Source organism: Tachyglossus aculeatus, chromosome X1, assembly GCF_015852505.1.
Source record: "Tachyglossus aculeatus isolate mTacAcu1 chromosome X1, mTacAcu1.pri, whole genome shotgun sequence".
In the NCBI taxonomy this organism is placed as follows: Eukaryota; Metazoa; Chordata; class Mammalia; order Monotremata; family Tachyglossidae; genus Tachyglossus; species Tachyglossus aculeatus.
In genome coordinates, this window is record NC_052101.1 from 94,584,959 (window position 1) to 94,596,588 (window position 11,630).

The window sequence follows — 11,630 nt, forward strand, 5'->3', positions numbered from 1 at the left end:
TGATATTATAGCAACCAAGAAAACGGGATAGAGGGAGAGAGAAGCAGCTCCTGCCTCCCAAGAAATAGAGGGCTAGATTCAGTGCAACACCTCTTTCCCTCTTATACACATTTCCTTTTTCTCCCCTTATTTCCTTCTTTATATGTATTTCAGCCAGGTTTTCAGTGGGGGGGGGGGGGGTCAGTTTTCAATTGCCCTCGGTAACGGGTGCCTTCCCTGGATCTCGCGATTCCAGCTGTTGGACTCTGCCCCTTCCCCCTCCCTCTGCTTCCCCCTCCTCCCCCGTCCTGGGAGCAATGTGGATATCAGTCGCAGTCATTGTTGGAAATAAAGAAATCTTCAAACATAAATACACACGCACACACACTTATATTGATATACAGATATCTCCTTCCCTTATTAGCCAACTCAGACAGAACCGATTTATTAGTAGGAACTAAGTAAACCCCCCCGCCCCCCGCCCCGATGACTTCGTAGGGCTGGTATTTTCACCTGCTGGGGAGGATGGTACTGGTCTATTCGATTTGGACCGAGGGGAGGGGGAATTATTGTTGTATTTATTTTTCCATTTCTTTATTTCTTACCTATCACTTTCCTGCAGACTCCAGGTGCCCATTGGCAGCAGGTTAGGCAGCAAATCGTAAAAGTATTGGTGACCCCAATGGCCCAGGACCCTTACCAGTGGGTTAGGAAGAGACGCTAGGAACAAGGAAACGAATAATTTTTAAATTTCAGAGAGAGGCATAAAACTAGCCAGCACAGGGTGAATTACTGAGGCAATAGATCCTGGTCGTTAGGAAATACACATAGGTGTGTACACACATATCTATGCACAACTGTAAATAGATGCACACACACACGCACACGGTGTGAGTGTGTGAATGTGTGTTTGCTCATGAAACGGACAACTTTATAAAACCCAAATCCTCTGGAGACGAAAAGTTTAGCAGGGAAAGAATTACCATCACAATGCTGGCATTTTCTGTCTTTGTGATACGGTTCGCAGGGAGGGGGGGGATGGGGGGAGGGTGTTAGATATTCTGTCGATAACTCTTATCTGCCGCCACCAGCATATTTCCAAAATAACTGTTTTAATTACTCCCCGGGATCGTTCTCCTCTTGCGGAGAGGCGAGGCTCCCGACCAGATTTGTTCCGACGAAAAAGAGGGGCTGTCACTGGGCTGGGGAGGGGGCGATAGGCCAGTTCTCCCCGGCCGACCTCCATTCTCGTCCTCGAAGAGGCGGCACCTGCAGATACGGCCCGAACCGTCATTTTGCTCTGAGGGTTGGGAAAAAAAATTAAAGAATGAAATGAAATTTATCCAGCGCTGGGTGCTTTTGATGTCTTCCACCCCTCCACTCCCACCAGAGGCTACATTATTATTTTTTTTACTTTAAATGTCTGCATTTAGGCTGATGCTAGTGGTGGGATAATGATGTTTTTAAAACAGTGGATGCCTCATGGAGGTGTCCTACTAAATATGTCGTTTGAAATTCTGAGAGAGAGGAAAGACAGTGGCACACGCCTCTCCCTCTCTTTAACAACCATATTCTGTATATTGAAAAATATGATAGACAGTGGATGGGACGGATGAAAATCCACCGCACACTTTCAATATTGATTTAACAAAGAGAGAGAGAGAGAGAGAGAGAGAAGGGGGAATATAGGCTCAGCAACTCCAGAGGTTCTCCTTATTATTACTATCCAGGGGTAATTTTTCATCTCTGCTGGCTAATCTTTGTTCCTTGTGAAGATAATGAATAGCCCAATCGTTATCTGTCGAGCTCCTGGAGGCTGCAGGAGAATGGGGTTGAACAGGGTTGGAAATTGTTTCCAAAGTGCTGCTGAATAAATGGTGTTCCTTATCTCTGGCTTCCAGATTATCAGAACCCTTTCAAAACTCACACAACAAATACGTCCACTGCATCTAATGCATCATTTACTAGAGCAGATCCCTGCGTCTGATCGGCAGATAGGCAAAATCTATGTATTTCTCGCTTAACTTAGCATGCAAGCTCGTGTGCCCTGGGTATAAATATATGTACGAGCACCAGGGATACTTTCTACAGAAACTAATATATATATATATATACATATATATATGCATATATATGTGTATATATAGAGATGTATATATATATATATATAGATGTATGTATGCGTGTGTAGATATATGTACATATATACCTACACAGATATGTGCTCGTATATGTTAGGGTATAAGAATACATACGTTGTATATTTTTGTGGACCCTATGTGTGGATCTAAAAACATGTTTGTGTATCCATACGTTTATGTGGGAGAGCGCCTGAGATAGGTAGTGTGTGTGTTTTTGTGTCTTATAGAACATAGGGTGCAGTGGTATGGGAATAAGAGCCGTTTGCTTGCATGCGAAATGGCATAGGTGGCAAATTTACCCTTAGAGAAAAGACGGTGTAACTCAGGAGGGTATGAGTGTGACCGAAGAGGGATGTGGGATTCAGGAGGGTGAAGTGTTCCGAGAGTATGGGACCCAAGAGGTGTGTGTTACACAAATGTGAGAATGTATATATGTAATATAGGAGAGGAGCGCGTGGGTGAGAGACACAGGAGGGGAGGGAGAGGGCGTCGCACTCATCCTGTGCCACTCTCACGCACCCCCCATCCCGTGTCATCTCTCCCCTCCTTGTATCACACAAACGCACCTTCTGAATCATATACACGGGAGGGGTAAGTGAGTGCGAGACACAGAGGAGGTGTAAGGTGGACAGGACAGGAGGGACGGACAGGAGGGCAAATGAATGCAATTTACAGAGATATGTAGGGAGGTCCAGGGTACATTTCGGGCGTGATCGGCGGGTACCCATGCGAGTGGGGAGATGGAGGGGGCGGGAGTTCTAGATATAGATAGGGCACAGATCGCTGTTTCCTAGGGATCCTGGTTGCGCGCCGCAACTCAAACTCCGGCCGTCCCTCACTGGCTCTCGCACCCTCTCCCTCAAAGCCTCGGCACCGCCAGCTACACAGGCAGAGCCCTTTCTTCCCCAGCCCAAGCAAGCTCTCTGCTCGGGGGACCCGCGGGGAGGTGGAGAGAGTCTCCCCTGGGCCCGCTCGTCCAAGCCGGCTCAGTCTCCCACGCCCCCCAAGCCCGGGTGGACCCTCCCGACTGTCCGGGAAGCAGCCTCCAGCCCGGCGCCTTCCAGGATTAAGGCTCCCGGTCCTCCCTCGGTTCAGGGCGGTCGAGTCTGCCACCCGCCCTCCCACCCTGGAGGCGAAGCCGGACTTGGGAGGGAGGGAGGGAGGGAGGGTTGGAGGCTCGTCGGGGCCTGGGTTGCGGGAAATGGAGCGGCCGCTGGAGGCGGGGAGGGAGGGGCCCGGGGTTGGTTGTGGGGGGCGGCTGAAGCTCCTGGGAAGGAACAGGGGGACCAGAGGCCCATTTGGCTCCACCTGCGCTTCCCCCACCCCAGGCCCCATGCTGCCCCTGGGGATGGGAAGAGAATCGGCCCCGTTCGTTTCTTCGGAAACGCGAACCAGTTGGGGGCCTCGGGAGCAGAGACTTGTCTCTCCCCCAACACCCCTTTGCGGTCAGCTCCCTGCCCGAGACACCGCTCGCACCTCTCCCATCCTCTGGCTTCCTCACCCTCCCTCTCCCCGCAGGTCTCCCCCTGCTCCCCAACGACCTCCGCCTTCCCCTTCCCGGCTGAAAAGTACAACTGTTGGCCCTGCAAGCCGAGTAGGGCTCAAACCCATCCTTTGCCATCCTTTGCCACGGACATCCAAATTCCCCCAGGTCTCCGAGCCGCTTGCTTGCGCCCCCCACCCCGGCTCCCTGCCTTGCCAGCCTCTGCTGGAGACCCCCAGCCTTCTCCCCTGGAATGGCTCGGAGTTGGGCAACACGTTCAACTTGTACCGATACCTTCCCCCCCCACCCCACCCTCCACATTCAGAGTTGTTCTCGGTCAAAAATGGGCCCGTGTTAGTTTATTAATAACCTAAACATTACGTATTAAAGACCCGTGAGTGACACAGGATGACAAAAGCTGTATTTTTCCAATATACACAAGCACACATTTAATAACCTCCAATGCATCTCCGCGAGGCCCGCTCTCTGATGGTTTCCATGGCAACCTAGATAAAAAAGCAGCCATTTTCCATATCTCTATGAAAGTCTATTATATTGCAGGATTAGCTCATCTGCTCGTAAGGTCAAACACAAAGTCATACAACCTGAAATATTTAGAATCCATGTACATTCATTTTTTTATGCCCTTTCATATGCCACAAAAGACAAGGGCCCTTAAGAGGGTTTGATTCCCAAGAAAATGCAAACCCAAGCAATAAAATAACGTGATTAGCACCTGATGAAAAGTTCAATTGTTTTTTTTAAAAAACTATTGTTGCATAGATAGTGTATTGCCCATTTATCTCTATCAGCAGGAATGATTTTTAGGGATATTGAACGGCTAATTGGGACCGGGGGTGATTTGCAGGTGTAGAGCGCCACCTGCTGTCCATGAGCGGAGACGCTCGACGGAGAGGCGCACATGAGGCGGTTTCCAGAGGCTTCAGACGGCACAGATTCAGTTCGGCCGCTAGCAAGATGTAAGTCTGGTCAGAAATGGCACTTCCTAGGCTCTGGAATAAAGAGAAGTCCTGGAAGGAAGAAGAGCCGCACTTGTCATCCTCTTTGGGGCCTTGTGGGCAGGAGGAGCTCCCTGAAGCAGCCCCCCAAAAATCAGAAATGTTGCTTCCATCCTACCTCTAGGAGAGAATGAGAGGAAAATAATCCCAGAAGAGCAGAGGGAATGCCTCCCTTCTATTGATTTTCCTCATTTTCCCTAATATCCTGCAGGGTGGGGTAGGCCAGCTCTCTCTCCCGGAGCCATGGAGGACGCACAGAGTGTTCATTTCCTTTTCCCTGGGAGTCCCCTGGGAGCAGGACCAGAGGTACTCACTTGTGTCGTGTCCTTTAAACAAACCAACCTTGTTTCAACAACAACTCCCCCAACCCTAACAAGCCTGAACGGCTGCCACCAACCCCCTCCTCCCAACTCGACCCGGAGGAGAAAAACAAACCCCACTGGCGGTGAGGCCGTTGGGGGACTAACTCAGCAGGTTTGGTGACCTGAAGGAACTTCCTGTGAACTCCCAACCCAAGCAAACTCAGGTGCTGTATGGGTATTTGGAAGAGTAACAGACACATTTTTGTTTTCCGCTTTTTTTTGTTTCAGCCCAATTCCAATCCCATCATCGTTCTGTTGTTTAGATTGTTCCCTATCATGTTATAATATATCATATTAGATATGTAGCCCGCCCTACCTCCGGCATCATTTTTTGAAGTTTACAAGTTGGGGTGAGTGTGATTTGGCATGTGATTGTTTATTTAGGGGGAAGTGAGAGGGGTTTGTGGCTTGGAGATCCCCCTCCATCAGGGCTCCGGGGTCCATGGGGGAAACTGCCTGTTGACTCCCTCCCTCCCTCTCTCTTATTGCTGGGGTAACACCGACCTTTCCAGGAAAGCAGATTGTGGGGATGGGTGTGGGGTTCTGGACTAAGCACTGCCCTGCTTGGGGTGGTGAGGAACCCAGGAACTATTCCTATCCTCCCAACAAGGATGTGTGGACAGCTGTCCTGATTGGTGATATCTTTCCTGAATTTACCTTGTTATTTTTTTTCCCCATGAGCCTGTCCTCCTCCTTGCCCTGCTTCCCCTTTCCATCCTTCCTTTTATATTGGGAGTCATTTATGGACTAGAGACTGTGTTCTAAATCAGCATGCCTACACCCTTTCCCATTTCTCAGTGCAGTGTAAACACTTCGTAAGTATTATTGATACTAATAGTGATAATGCAGGTCTATGATCTAGATAATGAAAATACAGCTCTATAATACACATGAGCTGGGCCTGGATTGGATTTTAGGCCTCAACTGGACTGGAGTCAGGCCAGACTGTGATTGGGCCATAGTGGGCTCTCTCTCCATACCTTGTCCTGGGTTCAGACTTCTTTGGATCCAGAGGAGTCCTTGGCCCATATAATGTAATGGAACATCCAGAAGTAAGTGAACACCTGCTGGGTCTTCAAGCCCGATCCTGCCTCCCTAGATCTGCCAAGTTGGACCCCATTCTCCTGGGGTCTGGGACCGATTGGCCCAATTTGAATCCCATTTTCTGGCCCCTGCTATGCTCAGATGTGAATTTCTTTTGAAGATAATTGGAGGTATTGAGGGTACAGATGTTCATGTAAGAACACTGGTTTCTGCACATTAAGTATTTGTGGTGTGTGTGTGTGTGTGTGTGTGCGCGCGCGCGCACGCACGCTCAGACCACATTTGTGTTCCCTGGCTATTTTCTGAAAGATAATCATACATTGTCTCCAAGGAGCTCTGAGCTGATGTTTTTCTGCCACATGGCCAAAGTCTCCCCAGTCATCTGGGAAAAATAAAATTAAATGTTAATTGCACATAATAAGGTGGGAACTGCGGAAACCACATGTACAAGGGGTCACTGAGACTTAGGAATCCTCCTTCCAACCCAAATGTTCACAGACCTTTTCACAGGGTCCTTCCTGAGCCAAGCAAGGCCAAGGAAATCTAGTTGAACATTGAATGAGGCATAAATCTAGTTGAACACTGAATGGTTCTCCACTCTTGACAGGACAGGATTCTAACACTGAGACTTTCCTGGGAATTCACTAGCCTGGTATTCAGCGGAAAACTCTGGGAGAAAGACACAGGCTTATAGAGACTGAGGGCCCAGAGGAGACTGGCTCACACAATGTCTCTTAGACTCTGATAGACTCTTCCTGAGAGAGAGAGAGAGAGAGAGAGAGAGAGAGAGAGAGAGGGAGAGAGAGAGAGAGAGAGAGAAGCATAAGGAACGTCAGATTGGAACCAGTCACGTAAGGGGCTAACCTGAAAATCCCATCCCTCAACAAACACTGGATAGGCAATGAGCTCGTATAGCATGACATGAGATTAGATGGCATACTTGCCTGACCTCAGCCCTAAGTAAACATGATGAAGGCATGTTGTAGTAAAATCAATGGCAGGTTATTGTATCATGTTAGTGCCCCATTTTTAGATTATGGGTTGGTCACACCCTGCAATATTCACAAGACCTGACTGCACAGCTCTGATCAATAACTCTCTCCAGGGCACTGCACAAGCATTTGTGGTATATTCAGAATTAGTGAAAAACCCAATCCCTGCTCTCAAGCACTTACAGTCCAATGGGGAAGACAAAAAGACCTAAGTGGACAAATGGACAATGGGTAAAAGAGCATGAGAGTAGAGATAAACAGTCAACCCAAGTGAACAAATTAATCTATTTTTGGAAGAGATAGATTTTTAGAAGGGCACCTGATTATACCATCTCCCAGCTGGACAGCAACTTTTAGAATCAGCAGTGGAGATGGAGGTGCTGAGTAGTGGGACTGAAAATAGTTTCACAGAAAGCTGAGCCACAGGTTCCAAAATACTTAGGACCATGGACACCCTCTTGGTCTCTGAGTCTAACTGGAAAACCTGCCCTTATTGTTCTGCCCCTAACAGTAGTAATGGTAACATTTGTTTTGTTTTATGGTCTATCTCCCCCTTCTAGACTGTGAGCCCGTTGTTGGGTAGGGACCGTCTCTATATGTTGCCAATTTGTACTTCGCAAGCACTTAGTACAGTGCTCTGCACACAGTAAGCACTCAATAAATACAATTGATTGAATGAATGAATGAATGAATAATAATGACATTCACTAAGCATGCACAATGTGCCGTGGAGAGACAGGACATTGATTCAGATGTGTCCTTAGCCCACGGGGAGCTCACAATCTAAAAGTGCATGTGGGGAGAGGTGTGAGGGTGGGAGAAGCAGTGGAGGTGACAGACGTACACACAGGAAATCAGGAAATGAAAATAATGTAAATAAGCAAAAACAACAACGAGATTGGCAATACATTGTTGCTGGGAGAAAATGTTCCCCAGATTCCTCACTGCTTCAGGCGGGGCCACCCCTACCCAAACCCTCACACCCTTCTCAACAGAATGGTAATAATATTAAAAATAATAATAATAATAGTGGTATTTGTTAAGTGCATACTATGTGTCAAGCACTGTACTAAGTGCTGAGGTAGATACAAGGGGCTCACATTCATTCATTCATTCAATCATATTTGTTGAGCACTTACTGTTTGCAGAGCACTGTACTAAGCACTTGGGAAGTACAAGTCGGCAACAAATAGAGACGATCCCTACCCAACAACAGGCTCACAGTCTAAAAGGGGGAGACAGACAACAAAACAAAACAAATAGACAGGTGTCAAAACCATCAGAATAAATAGAATTATAGCTATATGCACATCATTAATAGAATAGAGTAGTAAACATGTACAGGTAAAATAAATAAAGTAATAAATATGTACAAATATATACAAGTGCTGTGGGGAGGAGAAGGGGGTAGGGCAGGAGGGGCGATGGGGAGGGGAGGAGGAGAGGAAAAAGGGGGCTCAGTCTGGGAAGGCCTCCTGGAGGAGGTGAACTCTCAGTAGGGCTTTGAAGGGAGGAAGGGAGCTAGCTTGGCGGATGTGTGGAGGGAGGGCATTCCAGGCCAGGGGAAGGACGTGGGCCAGGGGTCGACGGCGGGACAGGTGAGAACGAGGCACGGTGAGGAGGTTAGCGGCAGAGGAGCGGAGGGTGCGGGCTGGGCTGTAGAAGGAAAGAAGGGAGGTGAGGTAGGAGGGGGCGAGGTTATGGAGAGCCTTGAAGCTGAGAGTGAGGCTCACAGTCTGAGGGAGACCAAATATTGAATCTCCATTTTGCAGATGAGGGAACTGAGGCACAGAGAAGTTAAGTGACTTGCCCAAGATCACCCAGCAGGTACGTGGTGGAGTGGGGACTAGACACCATGTCCTCTGACTCCCAGGCTTGTAATAGTTCCACTAGGCCATGCTGTTTCTCTAACTGTTGTACAGAGGTTTCTGTTTGTCCTGAGCTCCTGTGGAGGTGGGTCTTGTCTCCGGCAACCATGGCTGGAGAGGGAGGGCCGACCCAGTTATCAGGTGGCCCCCACAGAGCCCAGGTGGAGGAGACATCTGGACCACTTTTTCCCACCGTTCTATACCGTAAAGGTCCTGAGCAAAGCAGTCTCCAGAAAGACCTTCCCCTCCAAAATTCCCTTCCCAGTGTGGTTCAAACAGAAGCCCCAGTGTGCTGGCCGTTAGGGCCCTGGGCATGAACTATCAACATTTGCTTGATGGTTGCAGGAGGCGGGGTAGGTGAGGTGGATTCCAGACCCAGTGTGTATCTAACCCAGGGGCTGTTTGCTTTTGAACAGACTCCCTAAGGGCTGAGAGTTGGGGCCTGATTATTATCATCAGCATTGTCATTAGAGTAATTATCATCATTCATGTTACTGGTTCTCACCCCAGGTTGCCATTTTCATTGACCTTGCCTCAGGAGAACCCAAAGGGTTTTTCCCACTGAGCTCCATCTTGGGATCTGGGCAGGGAACAGATGTCACTGAATTGTCTACATTTTCAGGCAGAACAACTGAGACTAAAAGGACAAGGTGGATGCAGTCTTCATTCATTCAGTTGTATTTATTAAGCGTTCACTGTGTGCAGGGCTCTGGTCAGAGTCAAGAAAGCAAGTTTCTAGTCTCCCCTTAAGCAAGTAGATTCCATCTATGGCTTCCTAGGTTCTGTGGTGAAATCGGTTTTGCTGCTAAATAAATGGCATGGGAATCTGCTGTTGTGGAAGCATTAGAGGCAGCCTCTACCCAACCAAGGGGAGACTCAATCCCATGCTGTGCTCCTTCCTGCAGTTCCAGTCAGAGAAACAGCATGATATAGTGGATAGAGCACGGGCCTGGGAACCAGAAGGTCATGGGTTCTAATCCTGGCTTCACCACTTGTCTGCTATGTGACCTTGGGCAAGTCACTTCACTTCTCTGGGCCTCATTGACCTCATCTGTAAAATGGAGATTGAGATTGTAAACTCCACATGAGACAGGGACTGTGTCCAACCTTATTTGCTTGTATGATGATGATGATGATGGTATTTGTTAAGTGCTTACTATGTGTCAAGCACTGTTCTAAGTGCTGGGGGAGATACAAAGTAATCAGGTTGTCCCACGTGGGGCTCACAGACTTAATCCCCATTTTACAGATGAAGGAATTGAGGCACAGAGAAGTGAAGTGACTGGCCCAAGGTCACACAGCAAACAAGTGGCAGGGGCAGGATTAGAACCCATGACCTCTGACTCCCAAGCCCGTGCTCTAGCCACTGAGCCCTTAGTACAGTGCCTGGCAAGTAGTAAGCGCTTAACAAATACCGTAATTATTGTTAGTATTATTATTGTTATCTAGGGCCAAGTAACCACTCTAGTCTAAAGCTTGTTCTCTTCCCCATAGAGATGAGACTTGGGTAGATTATATAATGCTGGGCTTGGCCCTCTTATTCTCCCAAGGTGCATTCACATCAATGATCTTATTTTGATTTTTTTTTTTACAGTATTTGTTAGCACTTACTATGTGTCAGATACTGTCCTAAGGGCTGGGGTAGGTAATTAGGTTGGACAGAGTCCCTGTCCCGCATGGGGCTCACAGTCTAAGTAGAAGGGAGAACAGGTATTGAATCCCCATTTTACAGTTGAGGATACGGAGGCACAGAGAAGTGAAGCGACTTGCCCAAGGTCACACAGCAGACAAGTGGCAGAGCCGGGATTAGTACTCAAGACCTCTGACACCCAAGCCCATGCTCTTTCCACTAAGCCACACTAATGGAGCTGGGTGCCCTTGGCTTTGAACCTGGCATGCAGTCAAATTCTGCAGAGGCATCCCTCCCTGGACTTATTTCAACCTACTCCCCTCCTATACGGGCTCAACATGACTAGATGTGTGGTTTCAGAGCAGTTAAGATGCAACAAAAAATCAGATGAAGAGATCTTTGTTGATAATGAATCAGAAAACGGAGATGTGAACCCCACGCGGGACAACCTGATCACCTTGTATCCTCCCCAGCGCTTAGAACAGTGCTTTGCACATAGTAAGCACTTAATAAATGCCATTACTATTAAAACCAGGTGATGGCAAAGCCAACAGTCCTTGAGAATTAAAATGATGAGGATCGGCAATTCGTTCAGAAAATAGAACGTTGTTTTAGCTCTGAGACAATCCCACTCACATGTACTGACTCAAAAGTCAAACAAATGTCATACCCGGCTAAAAAGATCATTTGGCTTCTTGAATAGCCAGGGTTACCTAAAGGGCTACTTGAATACCCAGGTATTACCTTGTTATCAGAGTGAAACATTCAACCTGGAATAGATACATTACACATTTTATTGGGCAGCAGTGTAACAATAAGAATAGTGATGTTTAAAAATAATTTCAGAGCATAACAGTGGAAAAGAAGACCGGAAATGAAAACTCAGTAAACTCAGAGAACATCTAGGAAGGTTTACCCTGTGTAAAAATAACAACCAATTAAGCAGATGGAATAATCAAGTTGTCCAGATAATTAATCCCCTTACATTTAACTACTTATGTGATGGTAAGATGATGGAAACAACTGATAAATGCATGGAAAAATTAGCTGCTTATGCAAAAAGATTATGGAGATATAATGTAAGCCAGGACAGGGAAAAAAGCACACCAAAA